Source organism: Heterocephalus glaber, unplaced genomic scaffold (genome assembly GCF_053883595.1).
Source record: "Heterocephalus glaber isolate CG9 unplaced genomic scaffold, H.glaber_assembly_v1.0 deba00001428, whole genome shotgun sequence".
Lineage (NCBI taxonomy): Eukaryota > Metazoa > Chordata > Mammalia > Rodentia > Bathyergidae > Heterocephalus > Heterocephalus glaber.
This window is the reverse complement of record NW_028258293.1, coordinates 2,098,010-2,118,008: the sequence shown is the minus strand read 5'-3', so window position 1 is coordinate 2,118,008 and position 19,999 is coordinate 2,098,010. Positions and strand designations below refer to the sequence as shown.

Here is a 19,999-nt window from a genome sequence, read left to right as displayed (position 1 = left end):
TGATATGACTGTGCCAACCGACCGTGGCCGATGCCTGTCACACGTCCCAGGACACGCGGGGACGAGGCGCCGGGGGGATGTGGACACAGGTCAGGAGGCCCGATGTGGCCCGACGGAGAGCAGGGGAGGCTGCAGCTGTGAGAACACCAGGCAGGGCCACTCTCTCAGGGTCTGACGGGGAGGTTTCTGTCCGAACCCCATCCGAGGCCTCTCAGTGTGCTACTTCCGTCATCCCCTCTCGTGTCACCACTTCCCACCGCGCCGCTCGCACATCTGCACCGCGGCTGCCCTGTGGCCCTGACAGCTGGAATCGCACGGCAGTGACTATTCCCCAGAACGAAACTGCCAGTCCCGAGGCTCAGCCAAATGCCCCAGCTCACCGTGTGGTGCTCACGCTCACCGTGGCCCAGGAGCACGGTTGGTTTTGTTTTTAAACCTGGAAGCTAAATTGTACTGCTACAGGTTCGTGTCACCTACCTCCCTTCATAAACCTGCCTCCTTTTAAAAAGCGATCTCCGCGCCTGCCTGCCTGCCTGCCTTTTCTCTCTCCCTTGTTAGTTTTCTATTGCTGTGAAACAACCACACCATGTAAGAGCGGAACAACCCCTTTCTCGCCCACGCTGTCCATCCCTCACAGTGCTCGGCCGGCCCAGCGAGGGGTCTCACGGGGCTGAAATCCCCGCGGTGTCCCGGGCGGAGCTCATGTAGGTGCAGGCCAAGTCCACCCAGCGGCTGGGCACTCGGGACTCCGCTCTCGTGGGGGTCAGCAGGGCCTCTCTCGGGTCCTCCAATCCTCTTCCTCAGCCCAGGACAATCCCCACCCGATGGCGTGCGTCTGCAGCGTGAGGGTGTCGCCTCACTGGATTTCCAGCTGCACCTGCATCTACACTCAAGAGGGACTCGCGTGAGGCACGCACGCCAGTCCACAGAAACCTTGGGGACCGGGTTAAAATTCTGCTTTCCATATTAGCTCTGCAATTAGCCACTTTTTATCACACACTTTTTATTTTCTAGTTTTTATAACAAATCAAACTCCAGAGAGTTTATTTTCTGGAATATTCAAATACAACTACCTAGGGTTAAATTTTGCCGTAAAATCAATACCAAGAATATTTTTTAAATGTGCCCAGTTCCTGCTGGCAAATACAAAGAGAAACTCACAGAATGCTTTGAGAAGTGGCAGCATCATTGGAATAAATTACTTCCTGAAGTGAATATTAAAGGGGGGGCATTCCCTTGGATATAAATGTTTTGCTTTTTTTTTCAGCTATATTATTTCTGAATTATTGTTTATGGTTCATTTTTAGGAAAATATTACTTTTACCAATTTGAATCATTCTTTACAAATTAGGTGATAAGAAAGCAAATATGGCTATATGTGTCTATATGCATAAAAATATCAAAACTTAATCCTAAAGCCATATTGATTAAAACTACCTAATTTGGAAGTATAAAACTTTGGGTAAATCAATCTTTAAACAATCTCTATGTAGGACACACAAACATGAGGTATTACAGAATTAAAAGCTAGAAGGTATATTATGCTTTCCTCTTTTTCCTAGATGAGTCTTCGTCTCATCTACATCTGGCCTTTATGACGTTCAGAGACAGGTCTTATGCACTGTTGAACTTACAGGCCCCTGGATATTCCAGGTTAGTATTTAATCATGCTGACTCTCTATTGAACTCGATAGTTTTATTTACAACTAAGTCAAGACATAAAATCTAAAAGGAGAAGAAAATATGCTTTTAAAAGGAGTATTTAAAAACCAGATAGAAGACTGTGATAAGATCACATCTGTTTTCCATGCACAAAACCCTGGTCCAAGCCCAGTGGAAATGGGTGTGGATAGTTAGCACGAGCCAAGTGCAATGGTCATGCTGGAAATCCCACTACGTGGAAGACTGAGGCAGGAGGGTCACAAGTCTGAGGCCAGCCTGGGCAATGTGGTGAACTCCTGTCTCAAAACACAGAAAGTGCTCAGTGGGAGAGCACTTGCCTAGCATGCATGAGGCTTTGGGTTCAATCCCCAGTGCCACCTAAGAGAAAAAAACCTGCAGAGATGACTCTAGTTTTCTTTTCTTTTTTTTGGTACCAGGGATCAAACTCAGGACCTTGTACTTGTGAGGCAGGCTCGGTGCCACTGAGCTAAATCCCTGGCCCAAGATGCCTCTAGTTTTGACAAAAGCAAGTTTTCTTCTCAGTTCCTCTATTTTAATCGCACTAATAAAATACTGGCTCATTATAGCAATTTGAGGGCTGCTCCTAATAAAGGTGTATTTTTTGTTTCACGCTGAAGGATTTTTCACAACTGGTACTACTCAGTACCCTCCTGGAATACTCAGCTATACCTGCAGGGCAGGGTCTTCTGTGGTCCTCACATGTCTGCCTTTTTACCTGTGAACTAATCTCTACCCTTGCCTGGGCTTCTTTCAGGTGTCAACAGTATTCATCTGAATTCGGAGCTCACATTTTCTAGCACCCCTCCCATAGAAACAAGAATCGCCTGGGGCAAGAGGGAAATAGGAAACAAATAGCCACATGTTTAAATTCATGACTGCTGACTGTGATTCAGTGAAGGAAAAGTCCTGGTTACTACAGGGAGAAATTCAGATTGAAAGCTTAGGAGGGCTTCACCAAAGCTGTTCGAGCTGATAAGACATGAAGAGGGGCCAGCCCCACTAGAGCCTGGCTGTCCCCAATTTAAGTCCCTTCCCAGCCCTGTTTAGGGACAACTCCGTTTTGCATATTGCTGTTTTTGCCTTATGTCTTCAGATGATGTCCTACCCCAGGCTGCAAGAGCAAGATCCTTATTTCACATCTTTTACACTTCCAACGGAACTCGAGCAGGGATTGGCATGCACAGATTATTCTTTGATAGCTATGACACTGTGCAAAAATGTATCACAAGAATGCCACTGGAAAACAAATACAGCTTTGGAGGAAGTGAAATATAATAGAGCTGAAGCCAGAAGTCACATCAAGCAACGCCGACTATTTTTCTAACAGTTGTGTTCCTCCTCCGGCTCTTTTCTCTATGGAAGCTCCAGTCTTAGGGGCTCTTTCTCTCTCTGCCCATAGTTGTTCCCTCTGGTTCCCCACAGTGGGCAAAGCCTCAATGATCCCAGTCCACTGGCTGGTGGGAATTCTACCTCCCAACTCCTAGGCAGGTTAAATAACCTGCTCATTATCCAAGTCGAGCCAGTGAGGAAGGCTTTTCCCTAATGAAAGAGGTGGAAGTGTCCAACAGCCATCTTCTCCCTCCAGACACAGAGGGAGTGCAGGATGAGCCTTCTGCAAATGGCACAGGCCAAACCCAGGGGCAGAGCATGGGAGAGAGCCAGGCTGAGCTAACTCTGTGGGGCCAAACTCACTCCTGTCCCAAGGTCCTCAGGTGAGAAAGCCAGTGCTCCTGGCCAGGGAGGAGGGTGGTACTAGGGCTGAACCCCAGGCCTTTGCTTTTATGTTTTAAAGTCACTTACAACTTGGTTTCCTGTTACTTTTGACTTTCAGGGACCTAACTTACACAATAGCTTTCTACTATCTGGGATGAGAAACCTGCATTGCATGTAATAAGCAATTAATATAATAGAATGAATAATCTGCTTACACTTGCTTTGTTTTTAGCTTTATAAAAATCTCTTCTGATGCTGATTTCACGACTGGGAAAATGTAAACCTATCTGTTCTCTTGTGTGTGAAAATTAAACTCTGACTTAATCAAGAACATTTCACCAGCAATTTCAGTGTGAGCGTAAAATGCTGTTGAATTTTTAATCCACCCCCTTTTGAAACTCAAAGCATCCTCTTCAAATTTAGATTTCTGCAGCATCAATCTGCATGTGGCCAACAGTTCTGTCAGTAAGAAGTGCGGCCATGGTGACAGACCAGGGCTCAGTAACAAACACGTAGGTCTAAGCGCAGTTTGGGTGTGAATTCAACAGCAGGATAACGACAGTTGCCAAGGATTCGTGCTTGCTGTCACGTCTTACTAGTGCTGCCTGTCAAAATGTCTCTCTCTCTTATACAGAAGCCATAGAATTTTTACGGATAGCAATTACTTACAATATCCAATGAAGTACATCAAATCTAACAACCACTCTTAGCCCTTCATTATTGGGTAGACTCTTTGTTAAATGTAGTCAACCATTTTCATCTAAATTATTTATTTATACTGTATATTTGACAAGCATATATTTCTCGCTTTATATTCTAATGGCATTTAAACCTTCCTAAAGAGTTATGTGGTTTTTTTAATATTATCATTTGTAAAACTTATCTTTATCCTATTACCATTGTAATGGCAATTAAATTCTCTAATTGCAATACTATATATACAAATAAGAAATTATAAACACAAAGGCAAATGACCATAAGTATGTTCAATAAGAAATCATAAATTTAAAATGCTAGAATGCAGCCAATAAAAGAAATAACATCAAATGTGTCTGTTGGATGCAGTCTTTTGTAAGATAAGGAGTACACAAAGCAGAGAGATGTCATTAAACCCTGCCATTTCCTCAACTTGCTTAAACAAATAACCTTCAAAGACAGCATTAAGTTTCTGCGATGTCGCTGATAAAATGGCATTTAAACATCACAGAAAGTGAATAATCAAAGTGACAATAATGAAAGTGAATGATTCTCCATGAATTTTATTTCCAACACCAGAAGAAAGTATCATTCAAGTTTAGTTTAGAAATGTTGGTTAAGGTTTCCCAATTGCAGGACAATTTCAAGTTATATTATAGCACATAATGTGAAATTCTTACTAGCAATTCAATGATTGAATAGAACCAATGTACAATATTACTGTATGTTCAAATTACATATATGCCACAGAGAAGAAAGTCAGTAAATGTTTCTTAAACTGGTTTTCTTTAGAGAAGAAGGAAATTCTAAAAAAGATTCTAAAGAATCAGCCAGGCAAGGTGGATCGCCATGAGTTCAAGGTCAGACTGAATTACATAGCAAATGTAGGACCAGAGGAATAAACCATTCCACCCAAGGAAAAAAAGGGTACTTTTGGATATGCAAAAATGCAAAGAAATAAACATAAGGAACATTTTAAATCTAAAGCTAGGAGAGGTTAGAGATATTACATACAACTTTTCCAGAAGATAGGTACATTTTCAGATGGAAACAGTGATCTGGCCGCTTGTGACTCTGAAGGACAATATATTAATGTTTAGTTTTGTAGAGATAGTTTAAAAGGTTTGAAGGAAAAATATGAAAAATTATTATGATTTAAGGAAAGTGTACTTCTGTGGGCCACAGGGATGGCACTGCCTTAGTTTGTTTCCTACTGCTGTCCTGTTCATAGTCCCAGTGCCATGGTCCTGGCATGGGGACAAATAGCTCACGGTGGGAATGATGAAGTTACTGCACTGAAACTGCCCTGGAAAAGGAGACACAGTCAAAGTGTCTACTTGGTAAAGGTTCTAAGACTCCTTCCAATTAAAATACCTAAGATGAGTAAAAGACATTAAGAACGTGGCTGGGAACAATTAGATCACAGTATGGCAGGAAAGGTCCCCGATTCTGCTCCCCTGAAAGAAATCACAGCAAGAGGCTGGACCACAGGCTCACAAAAAGAGGAAGAGAAGATCATCTGACCCATCGGCTTCGGTATTCTTGGAGGGTGGGATCCTGACAGTGATTCTCACTCTGTTTCAAGCAAATGTGGATGGAGTGATAGCAAAAGAAAACACTGAAAGAACAGAAGAAAGAGAGGAAAGAATATCAGAAAATAACAGGAAAGGGCAGGGGATTTAGCTCAGTGGTTCCAGCTCCTGACTCACAAATGCAAGGTCCTGAGTTCAATCCCCGGTACCAAAAAAAAGAAAAGAACAGGAAAATAAAGCGGTCATTGAAAGGCTATAAATGGATTTAATATATGTGTAGGCATAATTTGTAAACAGCATAATGTGCTAAATAGTGAAGAAAAGCATAACCCCTGATATATGTAAAGGCAAAATCATAATTCTATTCCTAAGAAGTGTGTTTCATGTTTCTCATTAAAAAAACCACAAAGATGGTAGGAGAAAGTGACAAAGCAGACAAGGATGAGACGAGAGAAGTGTTAACCGCAGTTGGGGAAAACGTCCTTCCTTTCTCTGATAATCACTATACCAAAGGTTGCCGGCTACCTCTGGCCTTGATGAACTTGGTCACTAGGCTTGTAGCTCTTCACTTTGTGTTGCTGAAGGCGAACGACCTCCAGGCATTGTCCCATGCTAGAGATGGCACCATCAAACCTGATGCTAACAGGCGCTCAGGGAAAAAAGAAGCCAGGATGCAAACAAAGGAGCAGAAGAAGCATGTTGAAACAGAAACTAAAAACCAGGCAGAAGGGAAGTGTCACATGAGAAGAAAGACTGACATGTAATAAAAAGGACAAATGAAGCCAGAGTTAAAGAGACTGAGAATCAAAGCAAGGCAGGAAAAAGAAGCTGTATAATGAAAGTATGTTTATCTCTACACAAAAAAGATTTTAAAATGCACAAAAAATAATCAGAATAAAAAAAGGTAGTAACAGTTTGAAGTGGAAAGCTGGAACAAATGAATTCTAAAAGCAGTTAAAATATGTGTAAAAATGATAGAATTGACTTTTGTAAAAGGAAAGCTTTAAAATCCTATTTAGAAAATTTTTTCATTGTCTTATTGGAAAGAATATTATCATAAGCAACTTGTGTTACTACAATATAACATACTGGGTAAGCAATGTTTAAAAATTATCCAGATAGAGTACATCATATAAAAGATCTCATACTTTGCTAGTATATACTATAACTGAGAAGAATAAGGCAAAAACCTACGGTCAGCTAAAAATTTAGGTTTCACTTTTTTCTTTACTTAGTGACACCAAAAAAAACGTAGACATTCAAACCATTACAAGAAACAAATATACAAGTGAGATTATTATAGTTTGTGTCTAGATGTCCCCCCCCAAAGCCTCATACATTCATAGGTGGAGCTTTATGGAGCTGGCTGGATCTAGGGTGTGTGATACTGGGATTAAGGGTATGTATAGCTAAATGGGTTTAGCATAGTTCTGAGTGTAAATAATGGAAGCCCCACCCTGGATATATGTGGAGCCAATCAATAGGCTTATATCCTGGATGGGATATAAAGGGAGAGAGGGAAGGCAGGCTGCTGCTGCTGCTTGCTGCTTCACTGTTTCTTGCCTGCCATGCCTTGGACTGTTTCTCCTTTGTGATGCCCCCCTGCCATGCCACCCTGGCTTGAAGCCAGCCAACTATGGACTGAAACCTCTACAAACTGTGGGCTAAAAAAAGCTTTCCCTCTTTAACTTTGAATGTCAGGTACTTTCTCTCAGCAACAAGAAAAGTAAGAGATTAAAACATAATCTCTAATTTGTGAATAATTTCTGTAATGCTCTTATATTCAGTTTTCTATCTGACATAAGACTATGGCATCACATTTAGCCAAGCAATGCTCTAACAGATATATTTTAAAGTGAGAGTTTTTTACATTTTAAGAGAAAAAACAGAAATATACCCCTGGTCTCCTCTGCTTTGTTTGTACTTCCGGTAGGTGCTATGCAGTCAGATCCACCTGGTTGCAAAACATGCCTTCTGTACTTACTGGATATGGGTGAGTCTAGTTGAGTTAAATAACTCTCTGGGCCTTGGTTTCTTCATCAATAAAGTGGAGATGTTTAGAATCTCACCTGCCCATTGTTACCTAGGATTGTTTTTGAGAACAAAATTGATAAAATGCAGATTAAGGGCTGGGATGGCTTGTGTTTAGATGTCCTCCAAAGCCTCCTGCTTTTTCTAAGGTGCTGAATCTAGAGTGTGTAATGCTGGGATTAAGGGCTCATGATTACTAAATCACCTGAGTGATTGGTTTGGCACCACCCTAATCCCTGTAGCCTGGATGAGATAAAAGGGGCAGATGCTGTGAAGGCCCCTTATTGCCTTGGCTGCCTTGTGCACACCATGTTGTTTCTCCTCTTCGATGCCTGTTTGCCGTGCCTGTCTTGGAGCCAGCCGATTATGGCCTGAAACCTCTATGAACTGTGAGCCTAATCAACCCCTTCCCCTTTAACTTTGGGTGCTGGGTATTCCAACAATGAGAGAAAAGTAACACAAGGGCTACACATGTTGACTGGCACATAGCAAGTATGTACTAACTGCCATTATTGTTATTATTGATATCATTATTGTTATTAACTGTTCAAGTCAGACTCCAGGGAAAATTCACATTTATTGCATCTCAATCTTATTTCTTCCTGTACGGCAGAATAAATTGGAGGACTTGTGATGGTTGCTCAATTGCCAACTTGAGTGGTGGTATGATTTAGATTTCATGTGTTCTGAGGTGGGGGTTTTGGAAGGTGCCTGGATCATGGGGTGCTGTACTCGTTTGTAGACTGACACACTGTAGAGTTGATAGCTAAAGGTGTGGATAGGTGCTCTGATTGGAAGAGCTGCAACACTGGGCTCATTCTTTGGAGGGTCTATCTCCCTGCCTGGTCCCTCCCTTCTGCTTCCCAGCTGCCACAAAGTGAGCAGCTTTCCTCCCCTACACCCTTCTGCCATGATGTTTCTGCCGTGGAACCAGACAGCTACACACTGAACCTCTGAGACCATCAGCCAAAATATACCTTTCCATCTTTAAGTTGCAGGTGTTGGGCAATGTGAAAGTCATTCAGAGCCCTGATGACAGAAGGCAGGGCAGAAGCCCCTGGAATTGCTCACTTAAGAACAATGTAAAAAGGGCCGGGGATTTAGCACAGTGGTTTCACTGCCTGCTGCACAAGCGCGAGGATTGGAGTTCGATCCCGGTACCAAAAAAAAAAAAAAAAAAAAAAGAACAATATAAACAATGAAATGAAGCCAAAAAAGATGCAAATGGACCTGAGAGAAGGAGAGAGTGAGAGTGAGAGGGAATCCTGATGACAACAGGAATCTCTGGAGTCATTTATTAAAAGCGACCACAGCTCTTCAGGCTTTGGGTTCATAAGCCCAGTTTCTTTCTTGCTTGAGCTGGATTTTTGTTGAGATTGTCTTATGTACAACCTGGAAATCTTGTGTAACACCTAAAGACAAACTAAAACTTCTTAAGACCAAAACAATATCTGCATAAGGAATACAGGGGTATTTTGGTTCATGAACTTAATTCATCCCACAATTCTTGGAAAGATGCCACGGTCATGTTTGTCACCTGATGTTCATGGATAGAAACAACATCTTGCCCAATGCTTCTGTTCATGAACCAAATCGTTCATGAACAAAAACGTTCATGAACTGAGGCATTACTGTAATATCAAAGAACACTATCCATCACTTTGCACGGTGTAACTACGCACTTGCAATCCTGACATGGCTGCAGAGACTCATCTCTACTGTAGCTCACTGAGGCAATGGAGAGCATCCCCGTGGCAGGATGACATTCTAGGACTGAGGAGAAGATACTGCATTTCCCAGTCTTTCTTGTAGCTGGGTAGTGGTGTATCAATGTTTTCTGGCCAGTGGCTTCTTAGTGGAAATGATCTATGATGTGCGTTTGCCTTTCTTTTTCCTTCTTTCTGCTCCTACAGTGAAGAAATAATGGTGGCCCTGGATTGGTCGTCTTTAGCTTTGAGATGAGGCTAGGGTTGGAAGGCATGTCCCAGGAAGGACAGGAGGAGCTGCAATCTGTGGCAACACTGAGTACCACACCAGCCCTGGACAACCTACCCCAGACCATTACATAAGAAATACACTTCCACTTTTCAAAACAGTGTTAAGATGGGGCTCTGTCATCTGCAGTTGAACCTTCTGCTGGAACCCCTGCTAGATACCCTCCTGGAATAAGTTGCCTTCAAGAACCTAAAATACATGGAATTGGCTTAGAGCAGGGAAACAGGGAGACAATGTGGATGACCTGAAACATAAATTTAACTCAGTGCACCCAGTAAGGTGAGGCTTTGGGTCTTACTGAGTGGAAGGATACTGCTACACCCAAAGCAGAAACCATTACTAGTAGCATCTACAGTGGTACCTTTGGAAGATGGACTGTGGCCCCAGTCTTTATAAAACACTGTTCTCTAAGAATTGTCACTCAATAAAAGCACAGCTGTCAAAGATCACATGAAGCTTGCTGCTTTCCCACCCATGCTGATTACGTTAGAAGGCCTCAGAGAGGAACTTTTTTGTTGAGGACAGACAGGCTGAGTCAGGGAGTGGATGGCCAGTCTCTGGGCTTAAACAGGCAGTATCTCAGTGCCATCTTTGGCTGTTACATGGGCTCAACTGGTTTATTCACGGGGAGGAGGTATGAGTGTCAGATTGCTAAAGGAACCCCAAAGCTGACCAAGAACCTTGTAACTGACCTTTAAATCAAATCTCAATCCCATATCGATATTATAAGGAAACAGACTGCAAAAGCTATGCCATGCTCTTGAGGACCAGATTTCCATGGCTCATCTCAGAGGTGGAAGGAATGTACAAGGAAGACCCTTCCTGGGAGGCAAAGCCAGGGCATCAGATGAACTGATCAAGGAGACTGCCCCACCCCACAGGGAGGAGCCTTCCCATTCCCATGTGGCCTTGCAGTAACGAGCTACCTGGCAGCCCCATTCTGATTTCCAAGCAGACGTGTGGTAGGTGCTGTGTGAGGGGCCAGGTGTGTTGACTCCTACTTTGCAGGTTCCAGGCCACCTGGATTTAATGAAAAGGACTGTTTATCAGTCGGACAGTGTGGATTAAGGGCCATATTCAAATGGATTGTATCTGGATGTCTTCCGTGCATTTCTAAAGACAGTTGTTTTTGTGCCATGGGGTTGGACTGTGGAAGGAGCTGGTAGAGGCCTCTGAAAGTTGTTGTCCTGTCATATAGACTTAGTGTCCTTGCAGGTGTGGTCATAGGACCCTGTGACTAAGTCCTGGTCAGCAGAACATAAGGAGAAGTGGTCTATGGAGCTGTAACTAAAGAAAGAGGGCACAGAGCTGACTTGGCCTTCTTTTCTCTTTCCTGGGGTCTGAAATGGGATCTCAACTAAAAGGTACAACAGCCATGTATGATCAGGAATGGACATCCATGACCGGGAGAGAAGCCACTCGCCACAGATAGCAAGCAGAAAGGATCTCAGAGCAGGACACCAGCTGTCCAGACTTTCGTAGGAGCAGGAAGCCGCCTTCCCCCTACTACACTTCAACCCAGATTTAATACCGGTGCTCCCCTTATTCCCATTTGCACACCTTCACATATCTGCCCTCACAACGCAAAAGGTTTAGAAGACTAAAAAGCAGCTGGCTATAGTGAAATTGACTTCTTTGTTCCACATTCTAAAAGTTCTTGTTCAAAATCATTGGTTGGGTGGATGAAATTAAGAAAAAAATTCCTATCTGCCATGGTGAGAAAGTTTGCACCTTCCGAAATTCCCACGTGGAAAGCAATCCCCAGTGTGGAATATTAGGAGGCACAGCTTTAGGGAGAGGTCTGAGGGAGAAGCCTCGAGGAATGGGATTAGTGCCTTTTCACAGAGCCTGAGAGAGCTCCTGACGACCTCATGGGGACACAGGGGAAGGCGTGGTCAGGGAGGACCTGGACCGTCTCCAGACACTGCCTGTGCTTAGATCTGGGACTTCCCAGGCTCTCCAAAATAAACTTCTGATCTTTTTAAGTTACCTAGGAGAGACATTTTGGTGTATCAGGCCAAAGAGACTTAAGACAATATGCTAAGAAGTACACACGCAAATCACAGATACCATATGGTCTCCCTGCCTTACCCGATGTGTTATGTAACATGAAGTATCCGCCCAGGGACACTGTTGCTAAAGTTCTGCACTATTCACTTCACTTTCACGGGGCTCACTGCAGTAGCTGGCGCGCAGCAGCTTTTCGGTATTCATTAAATAAAGAAAAAGAGGAAACTGCTTCAGATGCCAAGGACACACAAATCCACCTCAGCAATGCTGTAATCCCAGGAGATGGGTTTCTGACAGGACTAAAGTAAACACTTGTGAGCTGAGTTTCAGTGTCACTTCTTTCTATCCAACCTGGGCCTGACTCAGGAAAATCGTTATGTCCAGTCACCCGTGCACACATTAGCAGACCCACGAGAGGTATGGCTCTGTTCACCTCCAAATTGATAATCGCACATGTATCCATGAAACCCAGCAAAGACTTAGCTGATTTGACTTAGATGTATTGTTTGTTGCTTTTAAGAGAAGGTACCCCCAAATGTCTGTTTTTATCTTAATGGGAAGATGTTTTCCTTTCCACAGACTTAGGAAAGGCACCTCCTCCCCACCAACCCTACCCCCCGGCTAATCATCCTCCTGGTCCAAGGTCTGGTTTTCCATCACTCAGGGGGACACGTGGGCTTGGTGCATTTTTGAAATCTGGGTCTAAGAAACTTTCGAGATAAATCAATGGACTTCTCAAGATTAAAAAAGGTAAGCAAGGTGGGCCGAGGATTTAGCTCAGTGGTGCCACTGCCTGCCTCACAAGCGCAAGGTCCCGAGTTCGATCCCCAGTACAAAAAAAAAAAAAGATAAGCAAGGATTGGTTTGCAATCACAAATCTACACCAACATAGCTATTCTGAGGCCTAATGGCTGGGCGGCCACAGTGTGGCCCAGTCACTTTTTAAAGACCTCACGTAATGCAGTTAAGTGGCAATTAGATTTCAACAGGATTTGGGGAAGGGACGGATATGCCAACCACAGCACCACTGGACCCCACAGCATCCATTACCTGACTGGCTGCACTGGTCCACGTTTCTGGAAAGTCTTTCTGGTACAAGCCCAGCTCAGCCTTGTGAGTTGGCTTGGTCTTGGAAAGAGGATTATTAGTTAGGGTTCTCCAAAGCACCCACCATGATGCGTATACTTACACATGTGTGTGTCTTCTCTCCTTTCTCCTCTCCTCTCTTCCTTCTTCTCTCTTCATCTTCTTCCTCTTCTCCTTTCCTCTCTGTCCTTTTTCTTCCTCTCTCCCCCTGATGTCATGCCCCCACACCCTCTGACACAGGATGATACAGCAAGAAGGCACCTCTGACCCCTGGGACCTGGACTTTCTGCCTCCAGGGCTAGGAGGGCATCCCATGGATCCCTGCTCTTCATAAATACTCAGTGTGCGATGCTTCCTGCAACAGCAGCACCCACAGACAAGCAGCTGATGCCAGCCCACCCTCATGTGAGTGAGGCAGCCAGGGGACTTCCCTTCAGAACTACAGTTGACTCCTAGGTTCGAAGATAATTCACAGAAAATGCAGAGTGCAGAGACTATGGAGGAATACTACTGGGAAGCTAAGTCAGGAGGACTGCAATTTAAAGAGACCCTGTCTGAAACTAAAAAGGGCTGGGGATATAGCTTAGTGCTCCTTGGATTCAAACCTATACCACCAAAAAAAAGTTTAAAAGGAAGAATAAAAGAAATTATAACTTATACCGCAAGGCTTAGCATCCACACCTCTTCTACAGAAAGGAAAGGTGACACTTTTCTCTGCCACCCTGGCTACATGGCCCTTAGCAGCACGATCTTTCTGAACCTCGTTCTTCTCACCAGCAGGCAAGGTCACCTTCGTGGTAATGAGGGTACAGGGCATGGTGACGGTGGGCACTGGGCACCGTGCTGAGCACACAGTGGACGTTCAGTGGCCACTACGAGAATCTGAATTTCATCAAACAGTACAGGGTCTCTCCCTCTGCTCAGTGCACATCACCTCACTGGAGATCAGGGCTGGAGGACTTCACACTCCCACTTCGGGCTTCTCCAGGCAGAAGTCCAACCCCTAAGACCATGGCCTGAGTCCTTCCCCAGTTGAGTCCCTCCTGGTTGGAGAACCCCCATAAGTGCAACATCCACCGTGTAGAGCAAGCTGAATTCTATTAGACTGCAAATCACCTTGCAGAATGCAACCCCCGACTCCCCCAGTGTATTTATTACCAAATCCAACTACTTAAAAATGAAACTGCACCAAGCCGGGCATGGTGGCATATGCCTATAATCCCAGAATTGGGAGGCTGAGGCCAGAGGATCATCATGAGTTCAAGGCCAGCCTGGGCTACTCAGTGAGTTTACAACTAGCCTGAACGACATAGCAAGACCCTGCCTCAAAAAGAAAGGAAGGAAGGAAGGAAGGAAGGAAGGAAGGAAGGAAGGAAGGAAAAGAAAGAAAATGCACCTATTCAAAAATAGCTCTTGAAATATAGCCATAGTTTTACTTTTTTTACTTATTCCTGATTACAATTCTAATTTTCAGTGAACCAGGTAGTAACTTTAGTGATGAGTAGTTTTTTTTCATGTAAAAGAGTTTCATATTCCTGTTAGTGGAATGAGTTATTTCAGTGAGACACCATTATCATTATTGAATGCAATATTTCTTCTGTACTGTTACTATAAAAACTGTGTCATCCTCACTAAAAGTAGAACATATTCACAGGTTAAGCAGGATGTGCAGAATACAACAGGATTTCAGATACTAATCAAATGAGAACTAATTGTTAATTAGAAATTAAAGAAATAAGTGTGTTAATTTTAATTGGCTCGACACAAACTACCATGGGATTTTAACGGAGCACGGATACAGGCATCGCCGAGGGTTTTACTGATGCATGCCTAACTGACTCCAACACTGAATTCTACATTCTACTTCCTATTTCTTACCGGGTTTACACGAGTACGTGCTCCCCTCTCATGCCCTATCCTGAAAACGGCAGCACCTCTTTTTCAGGGCATTCTAGTAACCAGTGGGCACGGGCCCTGCGGCCAGAGCCTGCGTTTGCCAACCTGCTGCTCTCCTTCGCCCGTGTCCCTCTGGACAAGTCACGCGCCGCTGCGTGCCTCAGTTTCTCCATCTGGAGAGGACAAGGCGAGCGCGTCGTGAAGTTGTGTGCCTGGCACATAGCAGGTTCCAGGCGGTCCTGGTCGGGGCTCGGGCGGCTCCCGGGCGGGGCTCGGGCGGCAGGCGTGAAGGAAAGCGATTTCCAGCGCCTTGGCCTCCACACCCGCGCTTCCGCGCTTCCTCGGCCGGCCGGCTCCCCGTTCCTTCAAGGCCCGCGGCAGGGCCTCAAACCCAGCCGGACACCGACCGCTGCTCCCGCCAAGGCGTCCTAAGCGGCACCCAAACTGTGTCCCGCACACACTTCTCACATCCCCTTCGCGTTCGGCCTCAGAAACGGCTGCTTTCAATTATGGCACGCTACGGCTCTGAATTACCGCACACTCCCCGTCGGAGTCACCTGCTCACCGTCGGGACTCACGCACTGAAGGAGTCGAGGCTGCCTGGGCTCAAGCCTCAGTCCGCAGGGGCGCAGCAAGGCAGGGCCGGAGGGGCGGCGGAGGAGCGCGCTCAGCGCACCCGACCGGAAGCAGCGGGTGACGCCCGGAAGCAGCGAGCAGAGGCGCCTGGCACTCACCCCCGCGCCCGTCTCTTCCCGCCAGGCCTGGGCCCCCAAGAGCACGTGCAGCTGCGGGCCCGGCGTCTGTGCACCTTCCGCGAGCGCCTCCCACTGTGAGCACAGGAGGCTGGGGGCATCTGCGTGGGAACTACAGCACCAGCTGTTCAATAGGGGAAAGTTTTCACGCTCTCCTGTCACAGGACATTGTTAAAAACTGTTATTGCAGAGCAATGTGATTCGAATGGCCTATAAGAGACTTTGAAACAAAGAAACAGAACTCTACAGAAGAAATGGAATAGAAAATGAAGGAGCAAAAGGATGTAAAGTTTCCAACTGCCAAGAAAAGCCTGTTAAAGTTGGTAGTATTTTAGGGTCAATGTGGAACTCAGGGCTGGGGCCAGAATGTGACGTTCACTCATCTCACCTAAAAGCAGAGGGAGGGTTTGCAGCACCTCAGAAGCATTCAGGAAGCCAACTAAAAGGGAATTCCATTGGCCTAAATTGGATACTCCGGGAATTTAAACGAGGTGTAAGAGACTGAAACAGCGTATCTAATAATACTACGATAAACGATTTGAACATCATTCTCTCATCATTGCCACTGAAGGTTGCTGGGGCACCAACCTACTATTTATTCTAGGAAAAAAAGGACTGCGTTTATTCTGCTTTTTTTTAAAATTAAATGCAGTTCAGAACAACCAAAGTAATGAGAGAAAATTCTCCTTTCTACAAGAATGAGAGCTAATACATGTAGATGAAATTAAAAAATGAGAAAACCCTCACTGCCTAAACCCTAATGAAATAATGGATTCTGACGATATGTGTCCTGGTGACATCATCACTTGGTTAAGAAGGAATGGAAAATTTATAGCAGCTGAATTGACTGATGTCACCTGTACCATCATCCCTAGCGATGTTACTGGAATAGAACAACGAAAAAATGCTTCTCCTTGAATCCAGGATTATAAACATAGCACCGCTTATTATGCATTCTTGCCATAAATACTGAATCTAATCAAGTTTCTATGTTTAATTTCTGATTTAGGACAAGCATGAGTAGTGGAGAAATATGAATAAATGGCAGGACAGGGAAAAGAGAGAAGGAAGAAATACTACAAAGAGAAACTTAAAGATCATCTTAATGCAATGCATAAAACTTAAGATCTTGATATGAACAAACCATTAATCATACATTTTTTTAGTCATAGGTGACAGTTGAATATGGGATTGGTACTATTTGAAATTAGGGAATTTATTTGATTGTGAATAAATGATACTGTTATGACAAAACTTATCTGTTGGAGATACAAATCAAAGTATTTATAAAATCTGATTGGTGTTTGCTTTAAAGCACCTCAGAAAAAAACAAGGGAAAATAGGTAAGAATGGCAAAAGTTCTGGTCATTTAACTTGGGTAAAGTGTATGCAAGGGTTCGTTATACTCATTTTTTTTCTGTATGTATTTGAAAATGTTTATAACAAAATGTTTTTAATCATTTAAAATTTATGTCCTATTAGATACATTTTAAAGACTGTTGAGCAGCTGTATTTTGAAATGTCAGTACTCGTAGTGTTCCAGTTATTAGTCAGCTCTCCTGTTGCTGGACAAAATGCCTGACACCTGCAACTTGAAAGAGGAGCGATTTCTCTGATCCACAGGGTGCAGTCCATGGCTGGCTGGTTCCAAGGCAGGAACATCGTGGTGGAAGGCCGTGGTGACCAAAGCTGCTTAGTTCACAGCCTCCAGGAAGCAGAGCAGGGAAACAGCGCCAGCGAGGAAGGGGCCAGGGACCAGACATGGACCCCAAGGCCACACCCCCATGACCCCACACACTCCAAATGTAATTTACTAATCTCCTAGGGCTCCCAAGCCAATCAAGTTGACAATTAAGCTCAACTACCACATCAGAAATCACATCTTTTCCCTCTATTTAAGCTCATAATAAAAAAATTTTAAATGTCAACTTAAAATATGCAAAAAAAGTATATGCTTTTCAAATTCTATTAGAGAGTACATGAGGGGAAAACAACATTTGAATGTCACTGTTCCAGACAATGCACACATCTGGTCTCAGCTATGAGAAGTAATTCAACTGGGACAGCGATGACACTGACTTCCCAAGTAAACTGGGAGCTTTTGTAGTTTCCCTGGGTTCACTTAGAGAAAAGCCCCCTCTGGAGGTGATAATTCCATCACAGTGGGGACAGGTTCTTACGATCATGAGAGAGCCACCATCACTAACACTATGTTCACAGCTTGTTTTAAGTCCTTAAAGCAGAAGGTGACCAGTGCACTCCTCAGGACTCCAGATGGTGGGGAAGGGTTGGGGCTCAGTGCCGTCCAGTGGAATGCTACCTTGATGTAGTGGCAGATGCCAACTCTATTACCAGGCAAGCTAACTCAGAGGTCTCACATACCAAATTCAAACTTTTAATTCATATAATTTACCCTAAAAATTAAACGATAAGCAAGGGAAATCAATAAAAGAGGTTGATGTCCATGCTTAAGATAGGTGTGAGTGGAAGGACCACACTAACTGCGTCCCGGGTCACAGGAAATCCATGCTCTGCTCTCTGAGCCATCAGCCTTCCTGTGGTGGTGTTTCAGGGCCAGAATGAGATTTGAGCCAGGCAGCCCAGGAAGAAGGTCCCAGGGGTCAATGGCTCATAGTTGATAATGAGACAGACAAAGGACCAGCTCTACCTGACTAAAGATGTATCTTGCCCACCAGGCATAATGGTGCACACCTGTGGTCCCAGCACCCTGGGAGGCAGAGGCAGGAGGTCACAAGTTTGAGCCCAGCCTGGGAAGCTTAGCACTTTAGCCAGATACTGTCTCAAAAAATGAAAAAAAGGCTGAGGATGTAGCTCTGTGCGAGACCCTGGATTCAATCTCTAGTACCAAAAAAACAAAAAGTAGCTTGTTAATTAACTTGGTGAAGAGGTATGGGTTTTATCTGCATTTCTTGAGCACAGTACTTTGGGACAAAATGGGACCGCACTGGATGTCATTAGAAAGTAGAATGGCAACAGTTGTCAGCTCAGGAGTTTCAAGGTCATGATTTGGTCTTTCTAGCTTTCTATCAAACGAACATTGTCTGTTCTATCATATTGTATTTAATTCATCTTAGCATGCTTCATAGATTATTAACTTGGTTACACTGTGTACATATTTTTAAATTAATTTTAATTGTAAAATAATTGCATACATTTATGATGCTATATATACATATATATAATGTGGTATGATTAAATCAAGCTAATTAACATATCCTTCATGTTGTTTACCTGTCATTTATTATGAAGAAACATTGTTAATGCTCTTATTTTGACATATATAATAGATTATTATTGACTATCACCACACTGCGATGGCAACTGATCTCAAAACCCATTCTTCCTGTCCACTGGAAATTTGATGCATCTCCTGAATTTTACCTTTCTTTCTCAAATTTCTTGCTCACTCATATCTGTACTTAACACATCCTGTGAGTGTCACCTGTGTCTCAAAAGCTACTAGCTTACCTACCAAGTATGCTCAAGATTTCTCATGAGCTTTATCATCTCATTTGTTTCCTTCCCTTCTATGGACGAACTGAACAGTCAGACTCCCTTCCTTTACACGATACCTTCTAGTGGACAGAGATACCAGAGAGCAGAGGAGGCCGGCGTGTGGGAGAAAGATATGACACAGAGAGCTCTCCTCATCTCTAAGGGCCCAGGTCCACGTAAGAGAGCTGGTCCACCATGGATGGGATTAGAGCCACAGGTCACTTCCCAAAGGCCACACAATACTGTTTCATGGGGCAGGTGGTACAGCTCAGTGGTAGAGCACTTGCCTAGCCTGTGCAAGGCCCTGGATTTGATCCCAGGAACTGAAAGAAAAAAAATTATTTCATCATAACAATTTTTACTAACTTGTCTTATTAAAAACAATTTAAATGGTGACAACTAGAGTAAACAAATGCCCTTATTAGGATTAGAGAGAAAAATGTTTAAAAAAGTAAAATTTCTTACAATCTCCTGGCCTTGAAATAAGCTACCACTATAATTTTGGAATATGTTTTTAGACTTCCAGTTATGATTTTATATAGTCTTTTCTTTAAACAAAGGCATGACCATATTAAACATAGTTTATATATACAATAGTTCATTTAATGAGAACATTTCTGTTATTTTCTTTATTACATACTTAATATTCTAGTTATTTCAAATGTTTCTTATTGAAAAACAAAACTGTAGTTCTCAGATACATACCTTTGGCCAAACCACTGATTCCTTGAAAAGTGCTGGAAGTTAAATTCATGGATCAAATATAAAAACAATTGTAAGGCTGCTGATGTGTGTCTCTTGTTTTTATAAATGGGTCAGGATCTAAAGCTACAAGAATATTATACAAAAGTCCATCCAATAGCACCTAATAGAGGATTAAAATACTACTTCTTAACTGTTCTAGTTTTACAATAACTTTAGAAAAAAATAATTCTAAAATTGGCAGTGAAAATTTAAGTTTTAAAATTACCATTCCTCAATTTTAAAGATCATAGCAATATTCAAACAGGAATACTAAGGGGTAATCATGAGATTTTGTTGACTATAAATTATTTTTATTCTATTTTGAAAACTAATTAAAGGAGAAAA

The 19,999-nt window shown here is 43.4% G+C and overlaps 1 long non-coding RNA gene across 2 annotated transcripts in view; it reads right to left on the bottom strand.

The window, feature by feature from the left end:
- LOC110350581 (uncharacterized) overlaps window positions 1–19,999 on the bottom strand; it is a 221,092-nt gene extending 201,093 nt beyond the window's left edge. For both annotated transcript variants that reach the window (XR_015451398.1, XR_015451399.1), the window contains exon 1: window positions 1–19,999. This exon is cut by the window's left edge and continues 17,149 nt beyond it. This is a non-coding gene — a long non-coding RNA (uncharacterized LOC110350581).